The following is an 18828-nucleotide window of genomic DNA, read 5'->3' as shown; positions in this document are numbered from 1 at the left end:
ACAAATACTGTTTTATGAATATTTTATTGACCTACAAGACAACACAAAATGTCTTTTTCACTGTAGATCAATATTGGCCATGGGCCAAAATTGTGGGTGAACACTGCATAAGACATTGATGTGACTACTGTGTCTCCAGACATGAGGTCCAATCATTGCCGACATCCTCCATAAACTACCTACAAAGTCTCCACAGTGCCAGTTTTTTCTCAGTTTCCTTCAGGCCTCATACAGAGATGCACAGAAACACATGTGGCCACTCTCCCATGCTTCTGGATAACAGCAGAGGGCTTTCTGAATGAAGTTCTCTGAAATCCTTTCTGCCCAGGCATGCCACATAGATATTTATATTCTTAGGTATTCAGGAGTGCTCCCCTTCATAATCTCCTGTCTTCCTGGGCTTCACTCTTCAAGTTAAGGCTTCAGTTGCTACTGATCTTGAGTGCCCAAATCTATCTGGGGGTTTTAATTTCCACTACCTCCCTTCCAACCCCAGAGAGCAGGGGACAGGCTCTTTTATCAGGAACATATTCTTAGAACTCACATTCTGCCTTCAGACTCTCAGACTCTCCTTGCCTCCCAGGTTTTGAGATTTTTATCTAGTCTGGGGGAAGGAAAACTGTCCTTAGTGGTATTTTTTCATAGTTGTTCATAGCATAATTGCATGCCCCAAGTGCTTTTTAAGCCAATACAAATGCCCAGTTCTTGAAACTCAAAAGCATTTTTCTCTCAAAACTATTGTTTCTCCCCCACATTTATAAGCCTATTTTTAAAACTAAAAGCTAAGAATTGACAGATTTTCCCATTCTTCTGCTATAACAACCTTTCCCTAAAGCAATGGATACCTAAGTCATAATATGTTTTAGCTTCAACAGGAAACAGGCTTTGGGGTAGAGGAATTACCAGACATGAATAACCATTTCAAGTAATATATCAACACTATTCCTGATTATCAAATAGGATAATAGTTAAGGAAAAATCAAAGATGTGTGTGTATATGTATGATATTCTCACATTTGTGGCGTGCTTACAAAATACTGTTTAATTAAACCCTATTTTTATTCAAAGATTGAACGGAAGAATTTTTTAAACTTCCCTTGAAAAATTACATAATAATTGTTTAAAAACATTTGAGTACATCTATGGCCATGGATTAGATTAGCAAAGAGTTAAATTTTTTGCAGTGACTTGGGTTCTCAGTGTTAAGCTATGCAAATTTGATATGATGTGAAATAAGATGATACTAAATTATTGCCTCAGGTACAAAACTTGGGGGAAAAAAGAATTATTTAAACCTTTCCAATTTGTAAGAGCTCACCAAAAATCTGAGGATTTGAGAGCAGGCAAGCCAACATTACTGTAAACAGGGTGAATACTATTGCCAAGTAGATAACCCTTTCATGTAAACTATACTCAGTCTTTCTTCTGTAGCACCTAAATCACCTTTGTTTACTTGCATCAGAATATACAGGAAATTTTGTGCCATTATTTTCATTCACTATGATCAGACTTATTTTTTCCTAATATGTAAAATATTCTGTATATTATTGAACCAGTGGTGCAGCTGGTGTTAGTGCAGGAATACACCAAAATCAATAATAATGTGGTAAAAAAGACCACAAAGAGGATCAATCAATTGCCATGACACCTTATACTGATAAAAAAAAAAAAAAAAAAAAAAGTTGTAGATTTATTCAGGCTTATGGAAAATTTAGTCTTGGAATTACATGAATTTTGAATTATAGGTGGCCTTCAGAACAGCATCCTTTGCATAATATGCAAATGCCTAGTACTTGAGCTACTTATAACTGTGGGAGTAAGTACTTCAGAGCTGTGAATTATTCTGATGACTTGTTATTTTCCTCAAACTGGTATCAAAGTGATTGAAATCACCACATCTTCGTCTCCATTCTTTTCAAACTGCGTTCCCGCCAACATGATCTATCAGGAGTTGAGAAAGTGATTGGAGCTGTTGAACATGCCTCTCCATTGTTTCTGAGGTGTCTGTGTCTGCTTTTCTGGGATAGAGGATGATGCATAACAGCTCAAGAATTTGTTAAGAATCTATCGGTCGCTGGTCTGTTTTCTTGATATATATTTACAGAGTCTTACCACAACTTTATAAGTTAGACATTTATGTCAATCAAGTTCCAACCAAGAAAACAGAAACCTTTCTAAGAATTTAAAACAAAGGTAATTTTAATGAGGGATAGGCTGGGGAGAGGGATCAGAGAGGCAGCCAGCAGTTAGAAGCAGAGAAAAGAGGAAGAGGAGTGGATTACCGAAATCTAGGGTCTTAGCTATCCTGGCAAAAGCTGGTCTCAGTGTAGGGCTGTCCAGGCACCATGCAGTCAGAGAAGAAACAAACAGTGCAAGAAATGCCAGCAAGGAAAAGAAAGAGGGGGAGAAATACTCCGGCATCTCCCTTCCCCCTGAGCGCCAAACTACCAGTGCTCCCCTTTGTCCTAACCTAAGACAGAAGCCCAGGGAGAGCATCCTGCAGAAGTTAGCTCCCTCATGAAACAGAGAGAAAGCCAAGCTAGGGAAGGAAGGCCCACGAAGGAATCAGAGTAAACACCAGCACAGCATTACTTCCTCCTTCTTTTTACACGGGGAAAACACGCCAACTCTAGTCAATAGCTGAGCTATGTGCATGTGAATCAGACTTTGCATTCAGTTCCTTCCATGATGATAATTACATATAATCTCAGAAGACAGATTTCTGGAATTGTGTGGAGCTACAAATCTCACCTATACCAAAATACAATCTTAAAAATAAACATAAGTATGATTTTAAATCTTTTTTACAGATACATGTAGACTTTTTTTATCCTACAAGACTCAGATGATCTAAAATGTTCTAAAATGTAGTTTAAGATACCTAGGCTAGCAATATAATAAATTCAGTATAATTGCTTCCTTTTGAAAGGAAGGAATTATGCTGGTATGAATAATCTACCACTTGGTATGAAACTGCAGCAGGGACAATGAGCATTAATAAATCTTAATTACATTAATCTTTTTAGTCAGTCATAAATAGGTGACTTCTGTCTCAAAGTTTCTCGATTGATTTTTATATGGTTTATAAATATAATTCTTAAAGTGTGTAAATTCATTTCCTACTTTTAAATTATCAATATTCTAATTATATTTTTTTCTGACATTTCCTCTGTGCCATTAATATGACTAAACCAGTTGGAATTCAAGGAGCATGTAAATGACTTTCCTTAGGTAATTGACAATCTCGGCCACTCTACAAATCAATTTCACTAATCTTCAGCAAACTATAAATTAAGAAGTGATGCTATGACAAGCTTATTGATTCCTTGCCAACAATTTTCTCTAATATGCTGCTTCTGTTCCATAAATTTAAATGTTACCACTGTGTCCTCTATAACTCATCCTTAATTATTAACAAACTTCTCTATGACATCAACTTTTTTGCTAAATGTTGCCTTGTCTCCTAAGAGAAAACTACTTTCTCCAGAGGATTCCACTACCCCTGTCAGTCTTTCAAAGGAAGCCATCCATCACCCCATCCACTTCAGGGTCTGAGTCAGGGCACTTCTTGCTCCTCACTGCTGTTCATATACAACTTCCACACTCTCTTTTGCAAGCCTAGCCTTCTTTAAGGCTCATTCATGTCATTGGCTGTATTATCCTTACACTCCCGTTTATGAATTGGAACTTACCAAGCTCATAGCTAGTACACAGCTAGCTCACTGCCATCACCTCAACTTCTTCCACCAACCTAGCGATCTTCAACATCCACAGGGAGAACAGTCTCTGAAATTTCAGTACCCTGACTCCTCTCCAATGACCTTCTTCACTCCTCTCTAGCCCAGGAGAACACCAACCCTAGGTGAACTGCAGGGCCTTGCATTCTCTGCACATGTACTTGGGCAACTGAGATTGCTGTATAAAATCACAAAAATTGGTCCAGTTGCATCACTGTAAATTTAAGATCACCAACTTCATCGGGAAGTTCAGCACTATCCCAAAATATCATTATGTATTCTAATCAAGTCTCTGCCTTGTTTAACATTATCACTAAACACTATTTTAAGTTTAATACCACACATCAGATGTCTTGTGTCTTGTGTCTCTTCACGGAAATAAGAAAGGCAAAACAGAGTGCAGCTCCTTTGGTACCCAGCCTATGGCTCCCTATTTATCATTTCTTCTTCCCGTCCTCCCCTCTCTCCTCTTATTATTACATGTTTTAGGCCAGTGATTCTCAAAGGTTAGTTCCTAAATAAGCAACAACAGGGAACTTGAGAGAAATGCAAATTCTCTAGCCCTACTTTAGGCCTGCTGAATCGGAAATTCTCAGAGGAGACCCAACGATTTGTTTTAACATGTCCTCCAGGTGATTCTGATGCATGGTCAAGTTTGAGAGCAATTACCTTACATTAGTCCTTCTCTCCGTGCTCTAGATCTCACCCAATAAATTCTTGGGTTTGGAGAAACAGCACTAATACCCCCTCCCTCCACTGCCACCAGCTCATCTAATACCTGGCCATTTCGATGGATTCGTACTCATCTCTCTATTTCAGTCTTTTCCCCCCTGCCACCACTTCCCTACTTTGCAACCAGTGTGATCGTTTTGGGGCATAAATTTGTCGTGTCATTCAGTTTCTTAAAACTGTTAAAACTGTTAAAGTTTCCCCTTCACCATCAGCATACTATCCAATCTTTCGAGCTGTCTCACAGGCCTTTCAAGCTATGGGGTCTGCCTCCTCAACTTCATCTTGTAAAATCCATTTCCTTTAATTTTAGTACTCTAGGCATCCTGGAATTCTTTTTGTGCCTTTCATGCCATGCCCTTGCTAGTCTTTGTTCCTTCATGGATGTTGATTCTTCATCTTGGGACATTCTTTCTGCACACTTTTTCTTCTGGCTACATCTAGCTGTCCTTCATGGCCCAATTTTAGAACACGCTTCATTGAAGTCCTAGCTTGGCCTTCAGACTAGAATGAAGTTTATTCCTATATGCTTTCATAGCTCTATGTTCCTCTCCAATCATGATTTTCACCTTTTTCTAATACCTGTTGTCTATGCTAGGCTAAAAGCTATTTGAGACCAGAAACTATGTTCACCTCATTCATGCTGTATACTTTGAACCCAGCATAATGCCTATATCTAGCGTAAGGTAGATGCAGGATACATATCTATTGAATGAATATATAAATGAATTCCAAAACATATGTTATGTTCTAGGTCTTCATTTTCACTTCCCTTAAAATATCCTTCCTGCTAAGTGCCCTTCCTTTATTTTCCTCCATAGCTTCTCCCATTATTCTTTGAGATTAAAGTCCTAGATCTGTAGTTGTCAGTTTTTGTACCAAGGTACCCCAGAATGCCTTAGCAAACTCACAGGGTGCCATGAGATATTTCAACAGAAGCATAGCAACATGTCAGATACTGTGCAAAGTACTAGCTGGAGGGAGTTTGAAGCTTTTATATTTCTTCAAAAAATATCATATCTTTGCAAAGCTGGGTTTTCAGCAGTGCCTATGATAAAAAGGAAGTATCACATGGAAATTAGTATGGTACAGAAACTAGGGTAGAAGTGTCTAATTTGATTTAAACTTTGAGAAGATATACAGCACCCAACATGCACTAAGTTATTAGGACATAAATACTTTCTAAGTTGTTTGGATCTAATTACTTAATAAGCAAAACTGTTAAGTATTTCCCTAGGCCCAGAGGTACTATGCAAAACTTACCAGGACACTAAAGGAGCTGAGAAGGTTTAGGAGACTCTGTCCTTGTCAATTGTGAATTTTCCTTTATGTGGCTTCCCCTTGCTTTCCTATTCGGTTTTTGTTTATATTTTCATCCAGTTGTTGCTTATTATGATTTCTTTCAGTTTGTTCTTTTTGGTAATCATGATATATTTGTTTACTGTCATTGGTTCTGATTCTTTTTTTCCTGATTTCTATCATAATTTCTTTCTCTTCTCTATAATGATTTCTAATCATCCTATTATTATTATTATTTATTGCACTGAAATAATACTTTGTAAAGAAAAGAAAATTGACTTTGTGAAGCTCTCTGTGCACACACATAAAGATCTGCTATATGCCGTGTGTGTGTGTGTGTGTGTGTGTGTGTGTGTGTGTGTGAAGCCAATCATCTGCCTCAGTCTTCTCCTAAAAGGGACATGTCACAGTAATTTGACCTCACACTATTGTGGAGGCTGGCGGAACAGTCTCTGTAAGGCTGTTTTCTCTGCATCTGCTGCTGGAGTTTGAAGTTCACAGGCAAACCATCAGGAAGGGAAGATGGATGTATGGTTGGAGAGAGCAAGATAAAGCTAAAACTCACAAGCCCACAATGAGCCTAAACCTATCTCAGTTCTCTTGCCTCTTACCTTAGTGGTATGGGTGTCCTGCAAAAGCTGGGTCCCTTCATCATGGAATTATGTGGAGGCCGAGAAAATTAAGGCCATTCCACTTTAAGTTCAGCGTTATCACAAGTACTGTCATCCCAGGCCCCTGTGAATAAGAGCTGAACTTTACCTTACTTCAGCTACAGGAAGAAAACAGCTTACAGCTTAACGCCCTAGAAAGCCCCGTATTAGAACAAGAACAGAGCCCAAGCCAAGGGCAGGAAGCCCCTATTAGAATAAGAACAGAGCTCAATGCCCTTGAAGGCCCCATATCAAAATGTAAACAGAACTTGAGGAATTCCTCCACCCCTTCTGAAAATCCCCTAGACCAGCCTATTAAAAAAAACCCAGCTGAAACCCACTTGGGGTCCAAGTCCCTGCTCCGCTGTGCCGGGTACACTTGGACCCAAGCTCGAGCTTGTAAATAAACCCTTGTGTGTTTGCATCGGGGTCGGCTCCTTCGTGGTTTCTCGGATTCGCGATCTTGGGCACAAGAATTAAATACACATGCACATGCTTGAAGGAACATCAGTAGACAGTGAGCAGGTATGGACCCAAGGAGTACCTCACAGCAGCAGGAAGAGGCAGCAGGTCAGCCACAGCATGTGTGTGCTGCAAAATAGCTGCTGCCTCACTGCCATCCTCCATGTCTCACACAAGTGCCTCCCTTGGGCTCACTCTAATGGGAAACACTCAGGAAAGGGGATTCTGGGGGAGATGACAGTTCAGCCCAGCCAAGTAGATACCAAAAGCCACCACAGCCATAGTACCTCGTTCCTTTACCAAAGTAACTTATGGTATAGTTACAGCAAAATATGTGTTCATTAAAAGATAACTATCAGAAATTCAATACATAATAAAAATGAAATTAGTGGCCTGAGAGGAAGTTGAGAGAAGTGTAGGCAGTAGTTAATAGGATTGGCATCTACTTTCAAGTAGATGGTGAAGAACTAGTGTTCCAGTGAGAGAAGATTGCAAAATCCAAGAGGTAGGAATAACCAGGTTTTCTAAGACAACTGCAGATCCATCTAGTCAAGAGCAATGGGTCTGTGAAACAAGGTGGGTAAATGAGCCCAGAAAGAAAGGTTGGAGGCAGACCACAGTCCCTGATGCCAAACCTATTTCTAGCTTTGTTTTATAGACAGATGAGAAGTTCTCATGATTTATCCAATTCATTGCTGTCTGTTCTGATGCTTTTTGCCTGGTTTCCATCTTTATTTTCCTCCACTCTATGAAATAAATCTCTAATTTTTTTAAATTTTTTTTAAAGATTTTATTTATTTAGTCATAGAGATGCAGAGAGAGAGGCAGAGACACAGGCAGAGGGAGAAGCAGGCTCCATGCAGGGAGCCGGACGTGGGACTCGATCCCAGGACTCCAGGATCACGCCCTGGGCTGCAGGCGGTGCTAAACCGCTGCGCCACCGGGGCTGCCCAATAAATCTCTAATTATATTATGAATATAATACCTTTGTATTAATATCATGTGTTGGGTGTAATGCAACATTATATCATATAGAAGAAGAAATCGGTTTAGTCCTGGTATAAGGCAAATGGGGTATGCAACATAAATAGGGCTTTAAGATGGTGACCCTGCTGACAGTGTGCAAGAACAAAAGGAAACTGAAGACATACCTAAATAACCTTCTCTCCCAGAAACACATTCCTCACAAACTAAAACCAGAGGTCAGACTATAATTTAGTCTTTGGCTATGACTCAAGCTTCTCCCCATACTTTGTAGGACTCTGGTCTACCCAATATCCTAATAAGCCGTGTTACTCTTTCTATCCAGAAGATAGTTAAACATCTTCCATCCCCATTTTAAGGCCCACTGATGATAAAGGCTGACCCCAGTGAGATACATGCTGGGTTGGTGGTAAGAACAATGGCACCCAAATAAGTTTTTCTTAGCTCTATGTCCTCTCCCGTGGAGCTTCTGGTACTAGGAAAGCCAGCTTCTCCTGGAGACTATGGCATCCTCACAGTCTCCCTGCTAGGATGAAGCATCTCCAGGAAGCTTGGTCTACTAATTGCTCCTGCAGGCTGCAATCAGCAACTAATAATCTTTCACTGGACATGAACCCATTCTCATCCCCAAATTCTTGTGCTTCAGTAGCTCCAGAAAGAGAACCAAGCAAGGACCCCTGCTAAGCTTGTTTTCATGGAAAAAGCCCTGGGATGAGATCCAGGAGAGTGGGATTGCAATCCCTGCTCTGCAGCTCATTAGCTGTAAAATCTCGGATACAAGGAAGATACAGCCTATGTGAACTTTGTTTTTTTTTTTTTTAATTTTTATTTATTTATGATAGTCACAGAGAGAGAGAGAGAGAGGCAGAGACACAGGCAGAGGGAGAAGCAGGCTCCATGCACTGGGAGCCCGATGTGGGATTCGATCCCGGGTCTCCAGGATTGCACCCTGGGCCAAAGGCAGGCGCCAAACCACTGCGCCACCCAGGGACCCCCTATGTGAACTTTGTAAAATAAATTGGTTAAATTAGATACTCCCTAGGGTTTCTTCCAGCTTTACTTTTTTAAATTTTGAGATATGCTAATTAAAATGAAATCCAAATTTTACTTATCAAATGGCAAAAATGAAAAGAATACTACTATTCACTGTTGGCGTAGCCTCTTACACTGCATATGAGAGATCAAATTAGTAAGAAAAAAAGTAAACATTTGCCATTATATAGAAAAGCTATTAAAATACACATATTCTCAGGAACCCCCAGCCCTAGAATAACTTATTTCGAGGGCATATCCTGCATATATGTGATGACATAACTATACTGATATACATTACAACATTGCTTATAATTATAGAAACTCAGAGATAACAAAATAATAAAATATACACTAAATCATGATCAAAGAAATTATAGTAAATCCATTCAATGGTATAGCATAAAGCAATTTAAAAACATTGTAGAGAAACATTAAATAAAATGGGAAAGTTCTCTATATAAATATATAAAAGGAAGAGATTTACTTAAATGAAATAAAAATCCATACTTTGGGTTGTCTGGGTGGCTCAGCAGCTGAGCGTCTGTCTTCGGTTCAGGTCATGATCCTGGGACCCCAGGATCAAATTCAGCATAAGGCTCCCTGCAGGAAGCCTTCTTCTCCCTCTGCCTATGTCTCTGCCTCTCTCTCTGCATCTCTCATGAATAAATAAATAAAATCTTTAAAAAAAAATCCATACTTCTGTCAGGTTCCCCATTCAGGAATGTCTAGGATTCTCAAAGGAACCATACTTCCTCCAACATCCACTTCTGGTCCAGAGGGCTAATGGTTGGTCTATGCCCTAATATAACTGACTCGCAAGGCTTCTCTCTTCCAATTAGCTCCAAGTGGAAAATCTACAGAAATATGAAAGAGTAATCTTTTCAAAACCCAAACCTAATCCTCCTGCCTCTCTTCTTCTTGTTAAAACTATGGTTTGCCATTACTCTAAGGGGAAAATAAAATGTGTTAAAAAGCCCATGGACTCATAGCCTTGCCTGATATATCCTCTATGTGTCTCTCCAGCCTCAACATATCAGTCTCTCTTTCCACTTCAGCCACATTGAGTCTTCTCTGTCTTTCATATTCCTCATGCTCCATCCTGCAACAGGGTCTTACACTTACTATTTAATTATCTTCCTACAAAGTTCTTCCCCTGCTGTTTCATCTAGTTCATTATTTCTCATACTTTTGTGTTTGATTTGTCATTTTCTCAGAGAAAGGATTTTGAGGCTACCAGACTTGGTAAAGTATCCATATTACACATTCACATAGCATCATGTAGATTTCTGTTAGAGCTTGCTCACACTTGCAATCTCACACTTGCTCACACTTGGAAATCTACGTTTTAATCATATGACTTAATTGATGAAGAGAGGCTGTGACTATTTTCTCCTTCTCCTCTCTCTTCTCCTTCCCCTCCTCCCCTCCTTCCCCTTCTGTCTTCTACTTCTTCTCTGCCTTCATCAACATTTCATTCACACCTAGCACAGTGCCTGGTACATATTTTCAGAATGAATAACCACAGTCTATTTCAGGCTCCTTCTTAGTAGAGGGGTGGGGTCAGAATAGCCCCCACAATTCAGAATTTCCATCCATCTCCACCCCCTGAGCCCAGGACCCTAACTCTCCTTTTATCCCTGAAAGAAGAAAAGTTCTCCCTACCACCCCTCTGAGGCCTACTTGGTGCAGATGTCCAAGTATTTGGAAAAAAAACTCCTGCCTCTATTCACAAGTTATGGCCTGAACTCCAAGGTCCAGAGAAGCCATTACAATATATTACAGCCCTTTCTCAAAGCACAGACTATTCAACCCTAAATATTATTCTAAATGAAATAGCACTAACACAGACCCAGCTTGCTGCACAGTCTTCCCTCCAGAGTTGGTACAGCCTCAGGATAACCTACAATAAGATTTCCTGAGGACAAACAAAAATTTTAGCTATAGGGAACCCTAAATCCAGATGTAGGGAAAACAAATTACCTAATTCTAGAGCACCGCAATTCTACTAATGATAATCTGAATTAATATTACTAAATAGATTACTTAATATCTCAGTCTCAAGCATCAGCATTTGGACCACTTCTCTAGCCTTACCTGAGAAATTATCTAATTCTTACATGTAAAAACTAGATCAAATTCATAAAAAGGGAGATCTCCATAGATGCAAAGTACGATTTTTATCCTAGGTAAGAGAAGCTGTTTACAACTCTCCAAAATGGCACTCTTCTAGCTTCCGCAATTCAAGAGCTTCATTCTTCCAAGGCATCTGTCTACACACGCAAAGACATGCATAGGTACATGCCTACAGAGGATTGTTCCATGGCTTTGTTCCAGGGCTGGCTTCTCCTCAGAATTGAGTAGTTCCTGGACTCTGTCTTGATCATGGCCCACGACACTAAAGAGAGGGAGTGATGGGGAGGTGAGCTTGGGGGTGATTTTCCTTGACTGCTATCACCCAGTTCAAAGAGGTAGGTCTAAGATGATTTCTTTCCAGGTTGGCTACACAATTGAGTTAGTTACCCAGACTCTGGGAGAAAGAAAAGGGCTGAGGTAACTGTTTCTCTGAAACATTCTTACAGATTGACTGAATAACAAAATGTTTCAGATTCCCTTGGATATCATCAGTCCATTAGTAGAAAAGCCAACTTACAAAAGTTTAGTGCCAAAACTTAGTGTATTCATATATATTTTAATTTTTTTAAGCAAAAGAGAAAAGAAAGAGGAGGAATCAGATAGCCAAGGGGCTGAACTATGGATAAGTAATTAACGGACATCTCTTTTCTTAACTTTGATAGTTAGGCAATGGTTAGCAAAAGGTTGAAAGACTGAGGTTGCTTTTTTTAAAAGAAATATCTTGAAGGGAAAAAAATTTAAATCTGTATTTCAATAATAACAGCATTATATTTAAAATATTGATGATACCATACACTGTATTTATGAGGATTTAGTGGAAAACTAGGTACAATTATAAAGGGCTATCCAGTCCAGTGTTGGTGAGTAGGCCTCCTCTTCTCAAGTCCAAGACCTGTGCTCTTTCCACTATAATATAATTAAAGTGTTCAACATGTTTCTAGAAAAACATGTACTTGTAAGACGTGCTCTGACATGACAGGCTTTCCAGAAATGTAGCAGATACTTATATGTAGAGGTTACACATAAACCTCAATGCATGTATTACTCATACTTCCACAGGGATTTAAAGAATTTGTATAAAAATTTTAAACCTCTACCCTCAGAACATAACTACTTTCTGTATGCAGAAGTGTTTCCAATTTTAATGGAGATTATCTTAATTTCTCCCAAGAATATTTGTATTTTTCTAAACAGTGAGAATAACAAAATCCAAACAGTTAATTGCCTAGTGCAAATACAACTAAGAGAGACATTGCATAGGAGATGAATTTTTGCTAACAAAAACTAATAGAGATTCACTAAGAAAGCAAGCTGAAGAAAATTAATTCTTACATGAACTTTAAAACACAGTGAACTGAATGCCTCTCATTGAAAATGTCCATCAGTACTAAAAAATACTCTGCCCATTTAGCATTAATCCATGAAGTATTTCCTTACAGAAACACAGAATTCAATTTGTCTTTTATAAACTATATATATATATTAAAAATATACTCAGCTGCTTGAAACGAACTCTTCTTTCAAAACTTTGACAAAAATAAATTCTATAGTAACTCTAGTCTTAAAGCCATCTTAGAAATTTCACACAAGAACGATCATTTAGTACTTAGACATATGAGTGCCAAATTTATATATATCTTCTACTATCTTCACACCCAAAGAATGTTTTCCTTTGCCATGTGGCATAAACAGTTGGAAATATTCCCGGTAACTTCTGCTTGTCAGGTAGTCAAAGTAGCTAGCTGGTAGTATAAAGGCATATAAGAGTGATTACATATTTGTCCACTTTGAAATAGTTTTGAGCACCACACCTTGCTAAATGCATTGGGGGATAGGCTATAACAAAAACCATCCAAGGTCATCCTTTCTTTATTTTTTTTAAGGTTGCATTTATTTATTCATGAGACACACAGAGAGATAGAGGGGCAGAGACACAGGCAGAGGGAAAAGCAAGCTCCCTGCGGGAAGCCCAATCAGGACTCGATCCCACGACCCCAGGATCAGGCCCTGAGCCAAAGGGAGGCACTACACCACTGAGCCGCTAGGCGTCCCCAAGGTCATCTTTTCATTAAATTTAAAACCTTCAAGAGAGAAAAGATGTGGAACTATAGTTCTATAACATCAGAAACCAAAGGAGACATCAAAGAAGGACAAATTAATTCCATTTCAAGTGGGAAGAAAGGAGTAGGTCAGGGGAAATGCCCTAAAGAACCTGACCCTTTGAGCCAGATTTGGTGGGATAGGTAGACTTCATGCAGATAGGAAGAAAAGGGCATTTCAGACTGAGGAGACAGCTTGAAGAATGGCAGAAGGGCAGGCAGGGGCAGAGTGTATCAAGGGCAGGTGATTTCTCTTATTTGCTAAGAGATGGAGGTATAGAAGAAATAAAAGAATATAGTACAAAATCAACCTGGAAGGACACCTGGATGGCTTAGCTGTTCAGCGTCTGCCTTTGGCTCGGGTCACAATTCCAGATTCCCTGGATCGAGTCCCACATGGAGCTCCCCAACAGGGAGCCTGCTTCTCCTTCTGTGTATGTCTCTGCCTCACTCCCTGTGTCACTCATGAACAAATAAATAAAATTAAATTTTAAAAAATCAACCTGGAGAGCTAAATTAGGGCCAGATCATGAAGGAATATGAGTCTCATATTAAGTCATGTACGTTTTATTTGGCTGAATAGAGAGCCATTGATAGGTTGTAAAGAGACTGACATAAGACCTTCACCTTAGGAACAGTTAGGAGAATTTGGAAAAGGAAGCAATACTATAGTAAATGGCTCTTCAGGCCTAAACCAGGAGAGGGCCAGATATAGCGGAAGTGAAAAGAGACCCCCATCAAATTACTGACATGAGAAAAAAAATTGAAATGGCCAACCAAAATATAAAAAGATTCTAAACTTCACTCATCATTAGGTAATTCAAACTAGAACAAGGATGTGCCACTTCTAATTTCATCAGATAGGCAAGAGTGAAAAATATTGATAATATGTAATTATCAGCAAGAACTGAAAAAATGGGAACTCTCCATAATGTTAAAAAAACATTCCAAATTTATAAGACCTTTCTGGCAGTAACAATCTAAACTTAAGATTTAAACTTAAGATTACTTTCCCTTTGACCTACTGGTTACAAACACACACACACACACACACACACACACACACACACAAATATAATACAGCATTGGAAAATTTGGAGAAAAATAAGAAAGTGATAATTGATTAATAATTTATAGTATAAACATTCAATATGATTCTGTACAATCCTTAAAAGAAATGAGGCAAATTTATACACCACAAAATAAAAAGGTTTCATGACAGGGATCCCTGGGTGGCACAGTGGTTCAGCGCCTGCCTTTGGCACAGGGTGCGATCCTGGAGACCCGAGATCGAGTCCCACTTCGGGCTTCCGGTGCATGGAGCCTGCTTCTCCCTCTGCCTGTGTCTCTGCCTCTCTCTCTCTCTCTCTCTCTGTGACTATCATAAATAAAATTAAAAAAATTTTTTAAAAAAGGTTTCATGACATATTATTATTTGTTAACATAGGAAGAGGATGGACAATGGCAAAAGGATGTGACTAGATTCCTAAGCCTGAATGTATGTGTGTAAGTAAAGACACTGATAGACAAGGTTAAAATGATATAAAGCAGACTATCCCTCTAAACTTACAAAGTGAGATCAGGAGAAAGAGAGGATCTGGAAAGGAAAAATTTTTACTTTTTACTTGATACAATTTGAGGCTTTTCAAAATTTTTCCAAAGAAAGTATGTCAACTTTGTAATTTAAAACTTTTTAAGAAGCAAAAATGGTTGTAGAGGGACAAGAAAACATTAGGAATCTTTCAGAAGTTCTTCAAATAATATGACAGTATGACTAAATCACATTAATAAGCAAAAACTGAGTATTTGGTCGAAGATAAGAAATTAACAAATTCTACAATATTTTAACTGGCAAAACCCATGACAGCTGAATAGTGTTTGTTTATCTGTTTGTGGTTTGGCCAGAATTCTAATCCCTGAAGAATCCTGGTGTGCAGAAATGCCAATCAAGCCAAGTCCACAGCCCTTCTTCGTCAGCATTCTGTAACATCAAGAGACTTTTTACAGAGGAGAATGGCTAGAAGAGAATTGCCACCATTCTAGTCTCTCTTTTAACGTTTGGCTTTTTTAGATTCTACATATAAATAATATTTGTCGTTCTCCGTCTGACTTATCTCACTTAGCATTAATGCCCTCAAAGTCCATAGCCATGTTGTCATAAATGTCAAGGTTTCCTTCTTTACTATGGCGGAATAATATTCCATTGAAGATATATCACATACCAGAGGCTGAGGTGTGAGAGAATTGAGACGTTGTTTAATATATTGTTTTTTAGCTGTTGCAATTAATGGAATAAAGTCCTGGGGATCTGTATAACAGAGTGATTATGGACAACAATACTGTATTATAAACTTCAAAGCTGCTATGACACTAGATCTTAATTGTTTCCACCACAAAAAAGAAATGATAATTATGTGAGGTGATAGAGACATTAGCTAACACCACAGTGGTAATCATATTGCAATAAATAAATGTATCAAATCAACATGCTGTACAGCCTAAACTTACACAACATTATATTCCAATTATATCTCAATGAGAATAAGTAATAAGCAAGTAGGTAAGTAAGTAAATAAATAAATAAATAAATAAATAAAATGTCCTCAGGGAAGAAAAAAGAGAGAATTGCTCTCTAAAACCTCAAATTGGAATCTCAACCTTCGCCTTATTTGGGTAAGATTTCTCATTTCACATCAAGAATTGGTTGTCATTTGAAACATATCTGTGCATCTGTAATGAAGAAAGCATAATTAGAGCAAGTAGAAGAGAGGAAAGAAAACCAATGATGAAAATCATGTCAGAAACAGTTACTGGTAAATGTCAGATTTCCTATGTCTTGATATCATGGCTCATGATTTCAAACAAGAATAATTACCTTCCACAAAAGTACCTGAAAACTTTTAAGCTATTTAATCAACCTTCACAAATTCAGACTAGCCGAGCATAAGACTAGTCTAAACCAGATAAAAATCATATATATTATATTATAAATTATAAATTTATGATACAATCAAATTTGAAAGAAATTAAAACATAAAATATCAGTGTTATAAAACTTCTTAGGTTATAAACTCAGTTTTTTTTCCAACAAAGCTCATTAGAAAAACGAATCTCATATAAAAGAAATGATATGGTGGGTAGATTGTTTAAAAGAAACTTAGAATTAAGTTAGGCTTCTGGAAGACCATCTTTTTAAAAATAGCAATTTGGCCCATCATCAGTGTCTCTTAACATTTTCCCTTAATATTAAGATTTTTGCTTTTAATCATGGATAACTAAAATATGTAGATGTATAAATTGCCTCAAATTCAACGTAAAAATATTATTGAGGTCATTCATTGTCCATTACGTTACTCAATGTCACTGTTTTGTTTTTCAATTCTTGGTATTAAAAGGTATTGCCCAACTTATTACACACAGAAGGCATAAAATATTTATGCTCCAAAATATTTGAAAATAATATATACTCTGTGAAAAATAAATATACATGTTGCAATCTTATTTCACCACTGATCAGCTTAGCTGAGTGTGATTCAAAGTTAAATGCTGACAAACTCCTATATGGATTACAAAAATGTCTAAACTTGCATTTCTCTCTTCATGTTGCATTGCATGTGCATCAACAAATTAGTAGGCAGATTCTCTCTTTTAAGCTTTCAAAGTCATAAATTAACACAAAAATTGGTGTATTCTTTTCATAGTCAGTTGATATAAAATATAAATTAATTCAAACATAAACAAAGAAAAATAGAATAAATTAAAACTATTGGGGAAAAAAGATACTATTGGAAAAAAGAACCCCAAACGGGTTCTGTGGCAACATACAAAGGTTTCACATAATCGTATTCTATTTTGTTTTTGTTTTTGTTTTTGTTTTATTTTCATATTCTATTTTTTTAAAGATTTATTTATTTTTATTTGACAGAGCACTTGCAGGGGGAGGGCACTGTGAGACTGCGTTTTAAGTCAACTCTGAACTGACTGTGGAGCTCAACTTGGGGCTCAATATCACAATCCTGAGATTATGACCTGAGCCAAAACCAAAGGTGGGTTGCTTAACTGACTGTGCTACCAAGGAGCCCCACATAATTGTATTCCAAACCACACATTTGTTTAAGTCTAATATATACTTCAAAGTATGGAATGATTCTGAATTATAACCACCAATGGCTTTAGAGCATCTAATTAATAGTATTCATTCATTCCATATCTTGTGTTTCTGAATAAGAGTTGAGTGTCAAATATTCACCCTCACTTTAGAATCAGCTATCCTAAAGGGCAGCTCCAAACCCCAGGAAGCAATCTCTTTAAGCAGGGAGTTAATACTAGCTACTGAAATCAGAAATTTTCTGCATCTCTTAGCAGATAAGTATTAATTCAGCTACAAAGAACTAGTACTAACTGAATACTCACTGAGTGCTCAGGCATATGCGAAGTGGTTTGCGTGCATTTTATTATTGAGTTTTCCCAATCTTCCAATCTTAAGTAATCTACCTAAGGCACAAAGCTAGGAATTGGCAAAATACCTATCCACACCCAGAATCTGTGAACCCAAATCCACAATCTTGGTGCTACACTGAATCAATATTACAAGAAATTATTTTGCTGATTTTTTTTCAGAAAAACAGTGCAAAAAGAAGTTAAAGAAAACATGTTTTTCTGAAATTTTCTAAATAACAGCTAAATAAAATAAGAACTAAAATATATATCATCATTTTATCTTAAAGTTTAGTCTATGTTTAAGGATTTATATGAAAAATAATTTGGATGCATTAGAAAATGTTAATTATGGGGAAGTAATTTTTTTTATTTAATTAAAATTTAGTCTTCACAGTTCATTCCTGTGGCAATTCTTGTGGCCTGGTTACCATAAGGCAGACATAACTAACTATACAAGAATTATCACAACTATACTAAAAATAATGAGCACTTCTTATCTCCTGGTTGTACTGTTAAATATGAATTATAAAATAGAGCCAATAAAGATATTATATACCTAACAATAGCCATTTAATATATAAACTAATTATTTCATCATTCTTTATATATCTCTTAGGTATATAACTGATGTATATCTTTAATTTCAGTGACAAAAATACCTTAGGGCATCAGACCAGTGAGTCATTCAAAGTGTTCTGTTGCTGATAGCAAGGACTCCTTTTTGATAAGCACTACGGAGATAAGAAATGAATAACTTACAGTCAGGATAAGGAACTAACAGAAAATATCTGTTGTTTTGCTGTCTGAAGATTCTTACACCTTTTTCTAGTAACAAAACTCCTCTTGCCTGGGGAAACTCATTTCTTTTTTTTCTTTTTTTTTTTTATTTATAATAGTCACACAGAGAGAGAGAGAGGCAGAGACACAGGCAGAGGGAGAAGCAGGCTCCATGCACCGGGAGCCCGACGTGGGATTTGATCCCGGGTCTCCAGGATCACGCCCTGGGCCAAAGGCAGGCACTAAACCGCTGCGCCACCCAGGGTTCCCAAACTCATTTCTTATAGTTCAAGCAGAGTTGAACTTAACACATCCCAGACCATAGAGGTAGCACAAGACCCCTAACTACACAAAGTTCTCTGTCTCCTTGACCACAGCAATATTATTCAAGAAGTCTAATCATACTTTTCAGATACTACTATATTTACAGTAAGAGAGAGAGGCTTTGGGGTCTCTCTTTTGGGTTGTGATCTGTAAAGATAC

The sequence above is a fragment of the Canis lupus genome, chromosome 36 (genome assembly GCF_011100685.1).
Source record: "Canis lupus familiaris isolate Mischka breed German Shepherd chromosome 36, alternate assembly UU_Cfam_GSD_1.0, whole genome shotgun sequence".
Taxonomy (NCBI): domain Eukaryota; kingdom Metazoa; phylum Chordata; class Mammalia; order Carnivora; family Canidae; genus Canis; species Canis lupus.
The sequence above is the reverse complement of the archived record's forward strand: the minus strand, read 5'-3'. Positions refer to the sequence as shown.